This window comes from Falco cherrug, chromosome 8, assembly GCF_023634085.1.
Source record: "Falco cherrug isolate bFalChe1 chromosome 8, bFalChe1.pri, whole genome shotgun sequence".
NCBI lineage: Eukaryota > Metazoa > Chordata > Aves > Falconiformes > Falconidae > Falco > Falco cherrug.
The window spans coordinates 59444825-59464148 of NC_073704.1; the positions used below are offsets into that span (position 1 = coordinate 59444825).

General features: G+C 36.3%; 1 protein-coding gene across 1 annotated transcript in view; it reads left to right on the top strand.

Moving 5' to 3' along the window:
- Positions 1-19324, top strand: part of ADAMTS2 (ADAM metallopeptidase with thrombospondin type 1 motif 2) — a 261371-nt gene that overhangs the window by 3680 nt on the left and 238367 nt on the right. The window lies entirely within an intron of this gene.

Here is a 19324-nt window from a genome sequence, read left to right on the forward strand (position 1 = left end):
AGATATATCACTCATTTAGCCATGAGATAGTAGGTGCTGCATGCTACCTTTCTTTGCTACACCAAGTTTAGGTTTTGTGGTTTTTTTTTTTAAGAAATGTGAGAAGGGGTTAGGAGACTTGAAGATCAATTTCAGTAGTCTTGCAGCAAAATAAATCTTCAGGTCTGTATCTTATTTGTTCTCCTACTATAAGCTACTTTAAGATTTATTCAGTCTTCTTGGCTTCTCAGACACTCAAACTTTAACAACTTTTGTTCCACAAAGCACAGGGAAGCTCTTATATTTTTGTTGAGAATTCAGAGATCAGCAGCCTCTTACTCACCCACAATTCATAAGAGCTAAGTGTAGGCTTTAAGCTACTTCTGTTGAATAGAGATAAGTTTTACTCCATCTTGTGGACTCCAGCAGTATTTGGTTGTGTTTATAAGGAAGTAGTATTTAATAGCTTTGTAGGTTGCTATCTTGCAATTGACTATATGAATAGTGACTTTCTCTGTGACTTGAGAAAGACTTGACATTGATTTTCTGTCTTTTACTATCCACCCGGTATTAAAGTCAGGGCAATACTGGCTAGAGAAGCAAAACAGAATTCTAAGCATTGCTATATCTTTTCTTTTCAATACATCTGAAGACTAGGGCATAAAAGTTTTGTGACAGAAAATCAGAGCAATCCAAGACTCCTGTTTACCTCTCAGTATGGTGCTCCCATAAGATAATGATGCATCAGACTCCCTTTCACAGCCTTATGATTAGCTACTTTGTAAAAATGTGAAGTGAAACTACCACATAGACTGTGATCATCTTTTCTTATGCTGCTGTGACAGAAACATTTGATCATTTTTTCAGCTGTCTACTGAGATCAAATAGGAAATTTTATACTGTACATAAGAAATTTGCTAAAATTTTTGTGACACAGCCATGCAATTTAATTGTGCTTCACATATTACTGTTTGGTCAAAATGACTTAAATGTTATGAAGTCAGCCACTGATGCATTAAATGCCCCCTTCCCTCACACTTCTTACTTTAAAGCAAGAAAGAAGTCTTGTAACATTGTAAGTGAGCCCTAACTTAAAGATGTTTGGTTTGTTTACAAAGTACAATTTCCTGAGGAGTCATTTGGGGCAGCCAAGGAAGATGCAGTTCATAGGGTATATAGCTTTAAGCACATTGAAAAAAAAAAAAAAAAAAAAAGGGAAAAAAGTGGTGTTACTTTGGTTTTGATTCACAGATTTATCAAGGAGGGATACCATTCACTTCTAGCTTTGAGACTGGGCTTATTTTTATTTCTGTCTACTGCAGATAATAATATTTCACCACTGTAGACTCTTTAAAGACCACTAGTCCAGCTCTCGCTACTCATGTGAAGATGAACAGTGTTTTCTTTTGAAAGCCCATTATGTGGCTTGACTGGGCCTGCCAGAGTCCATAAACATCAATTCTGTGTGATCACAAAAATACTTAAAATTGCTAGGGCTCACTGAAAAGTTAGTCAGGGAATGAAGTGACTCATTCACTACTATTTTTGCCTTTCCTAACCATAGAAATCAATAAGGTGCTTCTAAATTATGGAGCTGCCTGAGCTAAGTGAAATTCAGTTCCTTTTCCATGCAGATCTTGCATGGCCTTGTTTGGTTTTACTGTGTCCCCCCTCTTCTTAACAGAGAGGGAAAACAACAACAACAACAGCTCACATTTGAAATATTTAAATAATGGTGAATTCAAAGTACAGAAAAAGATTATTCTGAAGGATTCCATTTTAATCAGGAAACTGTACATTTAAGACAAAAGTCTGGCTAGCCAAAATGGAAGATAGTTAATTTTAAAATAGAAGAAGCTATATTATTTGAAAAGAATATATATTATATACATATTTTATTGAAAGGAATGTTAATTTTCATGCAGTAATACTTAGCAAGACAGTTTATGTAGTTAATGGCTCTTTATCTCAGATTTATTGTTTTTGAGGTAATGTTTTAAGAAACTTTGTTTGCCATTTAACATTTCAAGTGAGTCACACACTTTAAATATTTTAAGTCAGCAAAAATGCCACTGTATGCTAAAGGCTGAACATTTGTTATTAGCTGTCAGTTATTCCTTGAATTCCTGTAACAGCTTCTCTCAGCAAAACATAGATTAAGTTGCAAATGAGCTAGTCAAATTTTTGACCTTTAAAAAGCTAGTAATAATAAATACCAAGTGTAGCTATAGTTGGAATAACATAAAAAACCCTCACACCCTGGCTCATTGTGTGTTTAGCAGCATATTACAGAAAATTCACTGAGCAATACAAATCACAGTATTCAGCGAGAAGAATTCAGTCATTGCTGAGTAAAGCTGGATCTACCAAGATCTGAGCAACCACTTTGTGTTAGCGTGGTGCCAATAGGTATACATGTATGTAGTGCAACTATCAAAAGTAATCTTACAGTGATTAAAGCAGCATCAAATACAAGTATAGGTTTCCTTGCTTGCATTGGACTATTCTCTCCCTTCCCATTCCTTAAACCACTGAATCATTCTTCCCCTTGGGCACTAGGGTAAGTGAATGCCATTGGAGGAAAAACAGGAAATGGTAACATTTTCCTCTAGGAAGTCATAAAAAAACCAGCCCGAAACCAACATTTAAAAAAATTACACAGCTGTAAATAAACTCCCCCATTATAACAGTGATTCAGTTATTAGAGGCAACAGTTTTAGCTGTTGTTCTACCTCTAGTGCAGCTAATTAGCTAACATCCTTTCCAATCACTTCTAATTAGAGTGATATTTTTAAAAAAGATTATTTCCAGTTGTGTCATCACACCTGTATTGAGTCAAAGCAATTGTTACTTTTTATTTAAAAACTACAACTTTATGCTACCTGATTCGAATGTACCAGCTAGTGCTATCCTTTAAAAGAATCCTCATTGCTACTGAAAGAATCAGCTGTTTCATTTCAAAGGTCATTAGAGTCACCGAGTAGAAATGGAAATAGCATTAAGGGGAAATGTGTGCTATTGTAGTAAATAAAGGAAAAGCTATAGCAGAATATTGAAGAGAAACTTGAGTTCAGATATTAGCATGGAATCAAAAGAACAGCAACAGAGCTGAGTATATATTTAAATCAGCTGGTTAAGACCAAATATTCACCAGATATATATCGAATGACAGTCTGAAGAAAAGTGTAGTATTTGCATTGTTTTACTCTGAACTGCTTTTTTGGGGAGGGAGCAAGCTTTTGATAGCAATATAATGGACTGGAATGTGCAATATCAGAAAGCAGGTAAAAACAATAAACCAATTTTCCTTTTTATTATTGAACGTTATTTGTTGTACCGTAAAAAGAGAGGCAGCAAGCAGAACTTCCCACCAGGTGATGCTATGCTACTACTTTATCCGTGGAGCTGCGTCCAGCATACAGCGGGGACGCACGGAGCAAGTAGCGTGTTGTGAAGCTACTTGGGGGAAAAACCAAATAGCTCACAAGGTGTCACCTTCCCAGCAGGGGCTGTAAATACCATATTTTTGTGCCAGCCTTAAAAATCATGTAGATTTTAGAGACCATCTTTAAGTGGTCTTCTGTTGGAAACAGAACTGAGCAACAACACAACGCCTCTGTAAAAACTTTCTTGGAACAAAGTTTTTAAAATAGGAAAAGAAACAAGCTAAGATGCTTACCTGAGCAACCCCTGAAGGTGTAGTGCTCTGTAATGTAAGCTGTGCTAACTGAGGCCATTTGGAGAAAAAGTAGTTGCCTGACTAGCTTTTATTGGAGGTTCAACTTGTCGCTGTTGAGTATGTGTCCAGGAATATTCTCTAACGTAATTCTGGCTGTTAATGAATTCAGGGTCACGTACCAGTTATAGTTTCATGTGGGATTATGAAATGATTAGTATTTTACATAAGATTTCGGTCTGTTAAAATTTGTTACATAACATTCCAAACACTTCACAAGAATTGGGATGCTTGGATAAATGGTATAATTTGGTCTAGAATAATCAGAAATCAGAACAAATCTGTTTGAATAGTGTAATTTATAGACTTCATAACCTGTATGGTTTTGGGTTACATTTTCCACATCTTATCTGTTGTTGTTTTTTGTTTTTTCTTTTTTTTTTCTTGGCTCTTACTAGCTTGGCTTTTTTCTACTATCGCTTGCAGATAATTTTGTTTCAAGTATAATTTTGAAGGTTTTAGAAAAATGGTGTAAATTGACTCAGCTGAGGGGCTTAGGGTCAAAGGAATTATAAACATGATTACAGGCTGAATCCTACTAAGATATGAATGCAGTATCCTTGAAATGTGCTGACATTTTTGCTACTTAATGCAGTTTCCAACTAAGACACATGAGAATACTTACATGTGACTTAATTAGCTGAAGAAATGGGCTCATATTATATTACTGTAACAGAAATGTTGCAAATTGCAGAAGAAAACATTGTTAGATATTATATGATAAGTCAATGAAATACATTATATAGTTTGCAGACAAGTCTAGAAAAACACCTTTATGCTACACAAAAACATTGTTAGTTATTTTAGTTGTATATTTTAAAATAAAATATTGGAAGTTCATAAAAAAAATTAATCTATTATACATGAAGGTTGAAAGAAATTCAGACTTCTACTTAAAAGAGAATTCCACCCACCTCCAATAACATGGGATGATTTGCTATGTCACGGCTACAAAAAATCATGATACAATCACTTTATCTGTGGTGAGCAGTGCCCAGTATTTTTCTGTCTTTCTCTTCTTGTCCAATTGCAGATGCAAGTTTTGTTGTTCTAGACTACACATTTTCTGAAAAGCTTTGTGAATTTGCAAGTTCACTGTATGCAACAGAAATCTATGCAAAATTATTTTAGAATTACTAGACAATGGTATTCTAAGAATGGCAGAGTTCTAGAAGAGTTCAAAGTTTTGCAAAGTACTGCACATATCAGATAACTGAGTGTTTTGCTGCTCCAGTCAAAAAGGAAAAAAAAGAAATTAGGCAAAGGATATTAAGCTTCCTACAACATATTTAAGTGGTAGGTTTCTTCTTCAATAGGAATACTAAAATAATCTTGTTTCCATTTAAGATACTAAAGAACATTTAGGTGCTTGCACACAATTCTGGTGACACTGCAGCTGTGCACCTGAAGGCAGATTGTGGCACAAACTGGTTAAGTCTTCTCCACAAGTAACTGAGGTCTTTTAACTGAGCTGCATCTGTGAAATGCAGTAAACCGTTAAAAAAGATTGCAACAGGTACTGTGAAAAATGCAATTCCTGGCTTTTTGGTTGCCTTTGATTGTCTCTGTTTTCTGGTTTCTTTGTGAATGCCACTGCATACTAATTAGTAAGATCTCTAGAGAGCCTCAACCAAAAGTGAAGTAAAAAAAATGTTTAGCTAGATTTTTGTTTTGTTTTTAATAGAAACAATATCTTGTCTCTCCCCTCTCTTTCCTCAAAGGTTTTATACTTGCAGCGCTGTAACTGATAGTTGGTTTGCCACATTTAAGGGTAACTCCCAGAACCTTTGATTCAATAGGAATTCTTAGGGGGGGGGAGGGAAAATATGAACTAGGTGTTTTACAGATGTGCAAAAGCACCTTAATTACCCACAGAAAAAAAGGGAAACCCAAGCTTTTGGATAATGCAAGTGTATAGCTCAATTAGCTTTAGTGTTTCACTGTTATCAGTTCCCCTCACATTACAAGTTCAGCTAATTTCTCTTAAGGCCTTTCCATGCTTCAAGATTAAGATGGAAACTTGAGTTGGCAGGTTAGATGTTAACAGTGAGATTGCTTAGCAATCTCTCACCAACAAACCTTTAGAAATATCTTTGCTACTCTGTTCGAGGGAATCAATCATATGTAAGCATCTCATCTTTGGAAACAGAACTGAAAAACATAGGGCACTAGTGACTCCAGTGGCTTAAACTAATCTAAACTGGGCCACTAGAGTGCTGCTCTTCTCCTTTTCCTCCAGCTGTGTGTTCCCACTTCCTTACAACAGAACTGCTCCCTATCTGACCTCTTGATAAACCAATCAAAGGTAAAAAATGACAGGAAATTAAGGCTGTAGCTCTCTAGCAGCCTAAGGCAATCTAACTGCTCTCTGCCTTGTTGCTATCTCTTGCCTCTGGCCAAACCCTTTCCCTGACTCCCTTGGTTATTGGGTTGCTGAGCCATTTCAGTGCACTGAGTTGGCAGAAAACTAATACAACGAAAGTGAATAGTTTTTTTGCTAATTTAATGCACTGAAACAGCTCATATTTTCCAAATTATGTGTTTGAAGAATTGCTTGCTATATGGATGTTGTGTTCAACCCCCAGTTTTCTGTCCGCCCTGAGTTCTTCGCAGGGACTCCACATGGCAGATTAGTAAAACAGATGACAGACTTACTACTGAAGTGCTTTATCTTAAACGTCCTTCTCATCTTTTGTCAGTCATAGGGGCTCCTGGCATCATACCAGCAGTAAATGCATAGGGAAAAAAAGACCAGAATTAGAAAGAGGTAAATGCCAAGAGCTTCCAGTAACCAATGGATTAGGGACTTCATGATTAGGAGTTGCTCTGAAGTAGCCATATTTAGATAAGGAGAATGAAAAGAAAACATGTTCCGAATCTAGACTGAAAGCTTGTATGCCCAAAACAAAACTCTCCCCAGAAGCCTTCAAATGATTCTTTCAAATTTGTTCTATTTAGAGCCTCAATTTATGCTGTTCCTGACATATTTTTAACCTTGAATGCTGGCGGTATTGTCATATGGGCATATGTAACTTCCTTCCTTAAAACCTGAGAAACAGAGCAACCAAGGAAGCACTGCAAATTTTTCAGCTAGAAAAATAATTAGAAGGGTCTAATAATGCCAAATATATTTAGTGTGCTACAGGTGGCATTAACCAGAAGTGCAGACCATGGCAAATTTCTGTTGACACCTCACCTCATGTAATACAGATCTCTTTAAACTATCTCACGTGATCAAGAGAGTTCCTTTTTATACAGAAGACCTCCTTCTTAGGGGTGAGCTTTAAAAGCACACAAAGATGAAAGTTACAGAATTTATCAAGTGGTGCAAAAGCCGTAATTTATAATAGCTAGGGTGGCAATAAAGAAGCACAATAATGGCTTCAATGAAATGAAGTGGAGAACATTAATCTTTTTAGGTGAAACTTGTTTAAAATTTTGAGCTGTGTGAAAGGAAGAGATTTCTAATTGAATTGCCACTTTGTGCAAGTGGGGAGACAAAGACACCTCCAGTAGATGGCTGTGTTTTGTTAACAGAGAGTAGTAATTGGCATCCAGCTGTTAAGATACAGTGTCTTGCCATCTTTTCTTTTCCTCTTTATTCTATTAATTCCAGAAGATTTTCCACATTGCTCTGACTGCTGCTTGGAAATACAGTATTAGTAACTGTAGCAAAATTTTCTAGACCTGTATTTGAATAATATCCCTCTTAAAAACCAAAAGAAAACCCCCAAACTCTCATCTGAAAATGACCCTACTGACTGAAGCACAGAAGAAAAATGTGAGGCCCTAAAATAGTAATAAATGCTGAAGTTAAACAGTTTTGTTGTTTTTCCAATAAACATAAACAAAATGTTTATTTTTAAAGTATAATAAGAACAATAAAAAATCCTGCCATTCTCTGCCAATTACCATTTCAAGCGGTGATCTTGTCAGATTTCATAAGCTCCAAACTCAAGTACTGCCAGGATATGTTGGTATTGATCTCCCTTGAGTCAATGCTTTATAATGGTTTAGGGCATAAGGCCACCCAAGGTGCTAACTTTCACGTAATACTGAGGCCCTACTTGGGTCTTTAACCATTTCAGGGTTGCCGTATGCAGTCTGTAAATAATGAGAGAAAAAATCTCTTTTGTTTCACAGTACTGTATTGGTGTGTTACCATTGCTGTCTTGGAACTCTTACAAAAGGATGGCATTTCAGGTGCATCTCCGTAAGTTCCAAATATGATGGTTCTTGCCAATCAGGCATCCTTTCCCAGGATGAGCAAATTTCAGTTTACTATTAATGTTTTCTTTGTTTCTGAAAAATCCACAAGTAGTTTCAGGTAAAAGAGAAAACCAATATGCTGCTGAAAAAGATGAGTAAATGGGATATAAAGGCAGTCACAGCTGGCTGCATTATAGTTGTAAATTGAAAAGTCATTAAAGAGTTGCATGGTGTCAAAAAAATAGTTGGTTTTGCTTTTTGGAGAAAATATGTTTATATGTAAGACAAATACTACTTGATTATAAAGCTTCACAGTTTGATTAAAAAACTTCGAAGTTCAATACTAAGTCATACTGCATTTTATTCATAAGGAGAAGCCTTATGGCTAAGACACTGGAGAGGGACTTAGAATATCTTTGTTCTATTCCCAAATCTATGGTAGTTTATTTATGTCCTAACACTTACGTTGTTCATGATTCAGAAGTTTGCCTTAGTTTTCTTTCTACAAAATAGTCACTATCTTCCTTCATTTTGTCCACTTAGACTGCAGGCTGTTTGGAATGGGAACTTCCTACTGTGTTACTAAATGCATTTATCATTCCTGGCACAATCAGAGCTAATGTGGTTTGAGTAAGTAAATATATATTAATGCTATTGTTTTAACAAAGAGATATTGTAAAGTACTGCGGTAGAACTGGAGTGCTTGCAGTTAAGGTTACTTTTATGTCTGGTCATAGAGAAAACGTTTCACAGTGAAAGCTATAAATTTTCATTAACAAAACCAACTAAATTTGCCACAGGCTTCTAACTTCAGCTCACAACGTGTCTTTGAAAATAAAGTATCTTAGTTATTTGTTATTTGTAGAAACTGAGCTGCAAAATCCATATGTGCTTAAGAAATGATACAGGTATGATGGATCCCAAAATGAAGAGGAAGGAAAGGAAAGACAGCAAAGTTTTGACTGGATATGAGAGAGGATTTTGAACATATTTCAACTTTTTGATAAGTAAATTGTAGAGGACTAGGACTGTATGATAATAGAGGAAAGTTTTAAACTTTTTTCCTTATATGAGTGACTTACGTTTTTTTACCATTGTGCCTGTGTTTTGTAAAACCCAATTTAAGAAAAAACAGTTTGATTCCTAATATAGGCATTGCCACGATTTTAGCATAAAAATAACTTTTTTTTCAAGCTAGTCTCCAGTTAGTGCAGATACAAAAAAATAATGGATCTAGGGACCTAGGTGGCAAGTTAACTATTTATAAAAATAATCTCTGATCTAGATCTCTCTTCATTTGACTATGACACTCTGTAGAGCTTCCTAATTAGCCAACTTTTTAATTTCGATTTTAGATCAGAATTAGAACAGTGACCTCTTTGATTTCTGATTTTACTTTTTACGTAAAGTTTCACTTCTAGAGCAGCTCTGAGACCCACTGAGCACAAAGTCCAAAGGAAGATACTTGCTTTGTGGCTAAAGTGTCTCTGAAATTTATTAAAACCAGTCTTGTGATAGAGTGGAGGTAGTGCCTAGATCTGAAATTGGAGCCTCAGAATACTCTGTTCTCAGTTCTGCTTTTTGTAATTATCTCCTTCCTTATGTTACCTGAATGAGCAGAGTTGATGGTGTCATGATCACGTTGCTTTCTTAGCTAGACTTTTTATTGCTTCATAAAGATGAACTTAACTAGCATTAATTAAAGATATGATCCCTGCTTTTAGAGAAGGAAACAAAAAACCATAATGTGACCAAGTGATTTTAGATTTTGCTAATTGAAGTTCCAATCTCCACAGTGAATAATCGATAGGAGATCTGAATCTCTGTGAAGTAACATTAGTTTATACTTATTAACAGGACAGAAGCCACAGAAAGCTGTTAAGAATTTGCTTTGGGAAGTTTTGTCAGGGTAGGGACCTTCTTCATGATCACAGTTGTGAGTCTTACTGTTACTTTTATTCAAAATTCCAGAAAACCTTTATCGTCCAGGGCAGATGTAGAGTACATAGGTGCTGGTAGCTGCAAAGTGGAATGTGACCAAATATAACATACACTGTTCTTAGGGAGCATAGGAAGCAGAGGTGGAATTAGCACTGATAATCATTTGTAGGAAACAAAATATCCTCAGATGTTTTCCTGCACAGGTTTGTGGGAGTTCATTTTTTGTACTAAATCTTGCATTATGTCTGAGCCAGTGCAGTAGCTCACAACTTCCAAGAGGGCAATGCAACTTCTTACTCCTTTTCCGTGGCCTCATTCCCAGCAGCATGTTCCTCCCTTCATCTTCCTTCTGTTTGGCTCAGGTACATCTGACACTACCATGAGCTGATTCATCAAACTAAATGACCAGAAAATTACCCCCCCCCCCCCAAAAAAAAAAAAAAACCCCAAACCAAACCACAAACCCAAAAAAACAACGCCTCAGTATTTTTCTGCTAGTTTGGAGAGTTGAGTGAGCTCACTGAGGGTCAAATGAGTGGCAGAGTCAGTGCAAGGATAAAAACAGGTAATTGGGAGAGGGGCCTTTATTCTCCATGGGAAATTACAAATTACTTCAGTTGCAGGGGAGGAATTTTTGTTTTTTAGTTAAAAATTCAGTGCACTCCTTTTTATTTTTTAGTAAGTCTCTCCCTCTCAGAATTAAAAAACCTCTTTAATTTTCCCATGTGCATTATTTTTAAAACATGTCAAGTATTAATTAGTTGGAATTTTACATTTTTCTTCCCTGTTTATAGAAGACCATCAATACAGAAATCTAATCTTTGTGAATTGTGCAAGCTGGCAAGCACATCTGTATTTGCTTCAGTTTGAGAAAGCAATGTTCTATAGGTGGCACTTAACAATATACTTAACTTTAGCATATGCTTCATTTTGCTGACTTATCTTGCTTAGGAATAAAATAGTCAGAATTTGATCCTTGATAACACAGAAAATTAGGCATCCGCAGAAATTATGTATTGCCAGTTTTTTGATTAGTTCTCGTTCTGTTTAGCTGGTTAGACCTGTTAATGAACAGTCTGATTTGCATATCACTGTCTACGCAGACATACTTGTCTTTTTCCTTTGACTGTGATAGTTTCCTACCTGCTATACTGCAGAATTTGATGAAAATTCAGCTGCTGGGAGAAACATGTAGCACCAGCACTGCTGTGACTCAATAGCTGGCAGGTAGCCCTATGTGTTTGCTGAGTAAGCTGTTTTCCTGAGTTTGTAATTTAATGGCTTAAATTTTGTTGAAAAAATTAATATAGTGGTGTGGTATTTTTTGTGGCTTCTTTTTACTTAGCACATTTCTCCTACCTACCATTTTTCTGTTGTTTTAGTACCAGCCTAACATAAGAATTTAAAAGCAGTTGTTGCTTTTTCGATACCTGAGAATCTCATGCACTTGTTTTTATGAGGTATTTCTGACTGCTACACTGAATTCTAAAGGACAAAAGAAAGAACCTCATGTTATGTTTTTTTGATGATGACAATAGGAAGTATTAGGAAGTAGGAACTATGTCTTTATAGAAGTAGCAGTTTTTGCTGGATGGAATTCCTGTCTCTCAGAATTCCCAGACCTTTCAGTCTTAAAAAGGAAAAAATTTATTTTGTACTACTTGCAGAAACACTACATTGTAAAATAGGAAGTAAAATACAGTTTTTACAGGGTTTTACATTTTTGTTTACCCTGATACATTCAATTTTTATCTTAATTTTGAAATGTTGTAACAAGGCATGGGATTATCTTAAAAGAGCTCATTCTGCTGCTATCTCCACATTTGCAAAGGAATTTAGGAAACCCAACCTAAGAAACCTTATTTTAATACAGTTCTGAGTGTAGAGTTCATTATTGTCACTAAGACACTCAGATTTAGCTTGACTTAAATGTCAGAAAATATTATTCAGGTGTGGAAGGCACCAAAGATCACAGCTGACTGGTATATTGAATCTTAATTTGCAAGGAGACCATATAAAACTCAGAAGCTTTTATGAACTAAGAAAACAACCCTGACATTCTCTGTTCAGCTCTGGGTATTTGTTGCTGACTTTGATCTCCAGTGATAATCTCCAAAGAGCTGTGATTCTGGCTTGCTTAAAAATTGGTGTTACTTTCAAACTTTGCCTGTTAAGTCATTATTACCAAATAACTCTGGAGGGACTAGAACCTCATAAAAGGCACTTTATTTCCCATTATGAGAGTTAGAGATTAGGCAACAACATTACATAAACCAAAGCTTGTTTCTTCTCTGCAGCTCATTTTACTTAGTGTTAAATACATTCTGTGCATTGAAACTGTATCCTGTTTTGTTAACAATCAGCAGGTTTTGTGCAGGCCCTGTTATTTTTAGAAAATATCACAATATTTTTAAAAGATATAATAAACAAATAGTTGTGAAATGGACTAATGCATTAGACTAATGCATTATCCTTTGCTTGAAATAAGACCACAGTCCACACCAACATTAACAGGCTCAGCTGGCAATTGGGGGCAGGGGGGAAAGCTTTATTCTAGCTTTTCTTCTCTGATATTTGTTCTTGGCAATATTATTTGTAATTAGATTGTTCCTAATCTTAGAAGGGATACACACAGTGAGTGAACAAGCAGACCTCGTAGATCATTCATCTGAACTGCAGCTAATAAAGTGCAGACTCTCTTGCTGAAACCATAGCTAAATTTAAATTTTTAAGGAGTCCATTATCACAACTAATTACACAATTTCCCTTTGTTATATGAGGACATTATGGGAGCAATCTGTGAAAGACTCTGTATCAAACTTCAAATTATTTTATGGTTAAGTTTATGAATTTACAGTGTCACCTTGAAAAATACTTAAGGCACTCAGAACTCTGAGATGAGTTTAGCTTTTGAGACAGCTCTGTTAAATGTTATACATACTTATGTTGTAATTTTATTGGCACCATATCTTTTGTGTTATAAAAAAATATTGGGATATCAGAATTTGTTTATTTCTTCCTGACACTTCCAATATTATGAAAACCAAAGCTGAAATCTCATATTAGAGAAACTGGAAAATATGCTCATGTCCATATTTAAACACAAACAAAGCAACTCTAATTTTCTCATTTTTACCTTGAACAACTAAAAACCATTACTAGTATTTTCTAGGCAGGTATCTACCCAAATCAGTGAACTAGTATACAAGTTTGCATGAAGTGCTGCAGAAAAAATGCCTCAGGGAACATTTCTGAATATTTACATAAAGACTCTGTTGGTATGCATTCTGTTGAAGTGTTATGTTGTGCTAGGACAAATGTGATTATGATTAACATTTGCTGGATGCTGAAAGTGATGCTTGGAGGGGATGAGATCAACTTATCATTATAAAGTTGCTTAGTTAACAGTTTGGTTGGCTGTAGCATACAGAACTTGATTGTTTTGTGTTACTGAAGCTTATGTTTATCACAATGCAGAAATAGGTGTAGGAGATTTCAGTCAGTGCTGAATTGACATTTTTATGCAGAATGGAGCTGATACAAACTTGTAATTTTCAGTCTGTAGGAAGTTCTGAATTAATTGTTTTGTTTTCACCTCAGGATAGGGAGCAATGCACTTTCAAAAGCAAGTTCTTAATGCAGCTGTGTTTCAACTGACACATTGCTGACAAAAATTGCCTGTGATAGTGCAACATAATTTTTCCAATGGTTGCTTTGCTATGTAAGACTTTGTTCTGTTCAGGTGTATTCTGGGCACTTTCAGATATGTAACTACACTCCAACTACACTCCTCTGTCCTTTGGGAAGCAAAGTAATAGCATTGTCACAAAATACACAGGACATGGATACTGTTAGTTTTACTTCTAAGTAAAAGGTTTAGTAACACAGTTGTAAATCGTCCTTTTACCTTGGATTTTTTTTATCACTGTCTACATTTTGGCATGTAGACTCTGTTTAATGGCCAGATTCTTTTATTTTCATTGCCATTTTTCCAATGCTTGCAGGAAAACATGTGGGAGTGTAAATCTTGGATCATAACCCCACTCTGGTATGTCTGTTCTCGAACTGAAAGAAAACAGATCTTGTTCCAGAGCTCATCATCTCTTTGTGGAGTTGTGCTGTGTTGTGGCATCAGTTTGACAGAGGATGGTCAGTCACACTTTTCCTGTTATAGCTTAGCTGGATATATAGGTTATCCATTTCTGTCTGGGCCCAGCTGTGTAAAACCTGCTGGAAACTGCTCCCCACACCCCCCACCCCCACCCTGGTATTTCTCTGATATATTGTCATGTGTAGCTCTTCAATATACTTGGGCACATCTAGAAGCCCTTATGGTTTGAGTATCTGCGGGGGAGCAAGTAGAAAGAAGTACTAATGATCTGCATTTCACTCAGCTCAGAGCAAACACAGACTGGATACTCCAAAGGCCTCTAAGCAAGTGTAACATAACTGTGAATGATTTACAGAAAGGTTTGTTAATTGTTTTCCAGTTAACTGGTTCCAGGAGATGCTTAAAGAAGATGAGAAATCACACTATGTGTTTGCAGACCTCAGCTATTTCCATGGTCAGGGGAAGGGGCAGGCAGAGAAGATGGCAAGAGAAGACAATTGATTCTTGATCAGAAGATGAAATTGTGTCAGAAATACTTTTGTGTGGTTTTGTATCTCGATGTCAATATAGCTTAGTAGTTTCACCTGGTATGGTGTTCACCTGGTATAGTCCACCTGCATGGACTGTTTTCTGTGGACTATTCTAAGAATCGACAAAAACAACCTGTTCTAACTGTGCTGAAACTCATTCTGTTGGGTTTTACAGCTCCATTGTGAAATGTTTCTGTATTGGAAAAAAGCTTAAACCATTATAACAAATCAATATTAGAGTGTTATTAGTGGGAAGGGTGGGTTGGGAAGACCCCTGTGTCTGTATGAGATGACAATAAAGAAGAGAAAAAGACAAGTACATAGAAAAAAAATCTAGGAACAAGCTTGACAAGGAGCTGGTAGTCCAAATCTGAGAAAAGCCCAGAGGAAGAGTTCATGTATCTCGATAGCATATGTAGTAACTAACCTTGCTGTGTTACTTTCAGTTAAAAAAAAAAGAAAAGCCTTTGATAGGTATGGCAATACCAGATGACTTCAGACAATGAAGCGAAGATGAGCACCAGGAGGATGCCAGGTGTGTTCTCCAACTCCTTGGAGTCTGAATACATTTCCAGCCAAATAAACAGTCTTCTGAATTTTAGTCTGGAAGTTAATATCCTATTTGTGATACTCTGTGTGATCAAACAGCTGTTCAAATGTCCTTTAGCAGCTCTTAACACCTTAAAGAATTTCATGCTGCTGTCCTTACTGTTGGCTTTGGCTACTTCCTATTTTTTCTTTTTGCCTGGCTTAGTTTTCTGCCACTGGCTGAATTGAATGAGCTTGCAGAGGGGTTAGAAATACACCTGAGCCAGCATCAGTGCAATGTTTAATTTTCTTAGATTATTAGAGTAACCGTGGCACTTAAATTTCGCAAGAATTCCTGAACAAACTTTCAAAGACACATTTGAACTATGTAAGTCAGAAGTGTAAGTGAGGGTGATTATCAAAGAAGAATGTATATCTGTATTTATGGCTCCCTGAGCTGTATGAAGGTCTTGCTGCAGTCCTTAGTCTTGCTTTCCTTAATTGCAGACAGTTGCAAACAACTCTTTGTTTGTATAGAATTAGTAAAGAATGGACCCTGAGACATTTTCATCATCTAACAGTGAGTCAGTCATAAGGCTCAAACACCAATACTTAACAGTATGGATTGCTCCCTATTGACTTTGGTAAATACCAAGATATTTTCATTTTCTTCAAGGAGTCTGTTCTTGCTGTCAGTCATAATAGAGCTAGAATCACTACTTTCCAAACAGATGTTTGCAGGACTGCCTGTTTTATTGATACTTGATAGAACTGAAATAGATTTCCCTATACATTTTTCTCTAATATGCCGTTGATATGCATCATCAGCAATCCCTGGTCTATGGAAGTAATCAGGAGAATACAATAGAGGTGGTTCAGAGAAAGTTAATGCAATAGGATTGTGGACAGTGTAACACTGTTGTAAAAGAATGCAACTTCTGACTTACAGAATTTAAACTTGATTGAACTAGTGACTGCATTGGATTCTTGTGATCAGATTCCAGCTAATGCCAGTCCGTGTCACTCCACTGAAACTGACAGCATGTGCCTTGGGACAGACCTTCAGCTCAACAAAACCAGCCCGATTCCACTGACTTCCCTAGAACCAGCGGCTGCACCAGCTATTAAGTGGCCCATTTGTGTGGCTCTATTAACTATCTGTTGTCTCTGCACTTCCTTTTCACAATGACATAGAAATCCATAGCAATATGGCTTTTCATTACAGGCTTTGTTTTCCTACTATTGCGTATATTAATTTTTTATTTTCTAATTTCTGCTTTTTATTCTGTCTGTATTTATAGAAGAGGTCATTACTTGTAATCTGTGACTGACAATTCTTCCCTTCAAAAATAGATTATTGACCATTTTCTAGTGCCTTTAGTATCGTAAAATCTTTTTTCTGAGTTTGCTGTTGGTGAAGAAGACATTCAAAAATAATTTTAGTATGGTTGGCTAAAGCCCGTAAGTCACATGCTATTTTAGCGTTTTATTGAATTCAGGAGGTGAAAGTGACATAGTAATGAAAAGTCAGAAGGGGGAGAAGTGGATCAATATATTGCTAAATTCTTATTGAAATTCTCATGCTTAGACTGTTCTGGGCAGTTTTATTTCTGCTTAACATTTGCTGAGTAAAAGTCATTGCCCTAGAGATGCAAGATTTATTGACACACAGAGATGAAAATGATTAGCTAAAAGGTTTCTGCACAAAGAGAATCAAAATCAGCTGAAACACTACAGGAGGCTGAGCTATCTCAAATAAGTTATTAATGTTCAAAGCTAAAAGCTGAGCTTGTTAGTATTATACCAATTGTTTATTCCTTGCTTCCTTTGCAGGGACCCTAAAATTCTGAAAAAAGCTTTCAGTTATATATATGGGTTTATATATTCCATACAAACACACACTTCGCTTGTTAGAGTTCATAAAAGCATTATTATACTTTCATAGATTTATTTTCTCATTAAGTACATGTTCATTTGCAGTTTCCAGCCTTCAAGAACTGACTTTATGGAATGTTCCTACAGTCCTGAAGCAGGTGAAGCTCTATGACAGTATATTCTGATTCATTAAAAATCATGCTCACTCATTTTCCATTTGATTTCATGTGCCACAAACTAGATGTATTGGTATACTGTATTTAGCTTTTCAAACATCTGAAAGATGGTAGCATGACTTGGCTTACAGTACGTGGGAGCCTGCCAGAAGTACTAGGCAGAACTTTTGCTTTTTGGCTTACTGAAGAGCAGGTTGTGTCTTCAGACTTAACTTTCTCTTGACTTTGTACAGGCAGAGCATAGCGAAGCCTGGAAAGTTTAATTGTCAGGCAGATCAAATTGAAATACAGCATGGTTCAGCGCTTTCAGAAGTCAAGTGTAGGGAAAAATTCATTCTTTAACTAGGTGGCATTCAAAAGAATTTTTTAGTCTTACTAATGCCGCTTACAATTTCAGTGTCCCTAAGTGATAAATTCTAGCAGGCCACATTTGCTTCCTTCATCCAGTTGCTGAATGGAGGAGTCAGCCTTACACATGGTCCTGAAGGAAATTTGTGGTACTCTGTAAGAACACTCTGTGTTCCCATCCTAGCATGCTAGCACAGAGCTGCAAGGGTACTTCTTGTTGCAGAAGCTGGGATAAGCACAGAAGGTGCTTGAAGCTGTTTTAGTGTCCTGGTGGTCCTCAGAATCAGAACTGAGTTTCATGAAGGAGATGTCTTGCTGTTCATCTTGTCTTGATCAAAGGACAGGGCTTTATCTTTTCTGTTACTGTTTCTCCTTATTAAATCTGGAATGTTCTAAGCAAAACCTACTAAATAAAAAAGATTAAGTACAACTCACAACTCGGAAAAAATTAAATGAGAGATTACTGAAAACCAGACAAACCTGGAAATATTGAATAATTATGTATATTGTTGCAGGAAATGTTGTATGAAATTTAATTCTAGGTTTCATGCAGGTTTTAAAGCTCTGAGCAGGTTTTATTTTCAAATAGAAATGATTAAATATAATTTTTCAATACTTTTACATGATTAATGCAACAGGCTGATCTTTCTTTGAGTACATCATAAATACTATCCACATTGGTGTGCTATATATGAAGAGTTTTATTTCTGCAGTACTTTATGAAATTATTTTTTGGAAATTATAGATAGTCAATGAATAATTCAAGGGAAAGAATAACCCAAAATCTAATAAACTCTGTGTATGATTGAACTTTGACATTATTACAGTAATGTGTATATACAAACCTTGCTGTTATTCTGGAAAAATGATTCAAGCAGAGCTTGATTTTTATGAGAAGAGATGTTTTCACACTTAACTTGTCTGAGAAGGAAAGTGACAATTATCAACTAATTGCTAACCTGAGCACTAATCGTATTTTCTTCTGTTTCCACAGAATTAAAAAGCAAAATATATAAAAGATAAATTGTTGAGGAAATACAGATTATTGCTAGGGATTCCAATCATTATAACAATTCATGTGAGTCTGAAAATACTCATGTAAATCAGAAAATGAAAAACCTTGAGCTAAGGCATGTTTCACAGGATTATAACAAAAATTCTGTGCTAGGCACAAAGTAGTCAGAGTAACAGACATGGAAGCCAAGTACACAATGGTCCAGCTGGAATGAGAAAAAGGAGTAGCATTGTGCTAAAAGCAGTTTTACCTTTTTCTCCCTTTGCTACTTTGGAGAAAGTAAAGGGGTGAGGCAGAGGTGGCTATGAAAGGTAGGCAGTGGGAAGAATGGTGTGGTTTTGACTGAGCTGGGAAAAACTGGGGCAAGTAATGACAGAGACTGAGGAGGTATCGTATTTGTGTTTCCTTTTGTGTACAGCTGCAACACTCAATTTCCTGTCTATACTAAATCACTGGGGTATGAAAAATACTTCATAAACTAATACATGCTTTAGACTGGTATGATAGAGTCCCTGTCACTAACATCTTGTATAACTCCTTACAAGAGGGTAGGGTAACTAGAAAGGACACAGAAGCGTACACCTAAAAGCTTAGAAGTAGCTTTCACACCTTTTTACAATGCCACAGTTGTAAAGGAAGAGGGAGCAGGGCTTCCTTCTCCAGAGGGTTAAATCCCAGTTAGCACGAGACTCCCACTCTGAACTGCCCTTCAGGACTTTGTGCTCTCTCCCTAACTGCACAGGTGTCCTGCAGAAGCTGACCTCCCAGCTTAGTATAGAGGCGATATCAATGCCTCTTCATTTTATGCAAGGTTTGGCTTCAGAGACATTTACGCAAAAAGCCACATCATTTCAATAGTCCTTGAGCCTGGAAAGA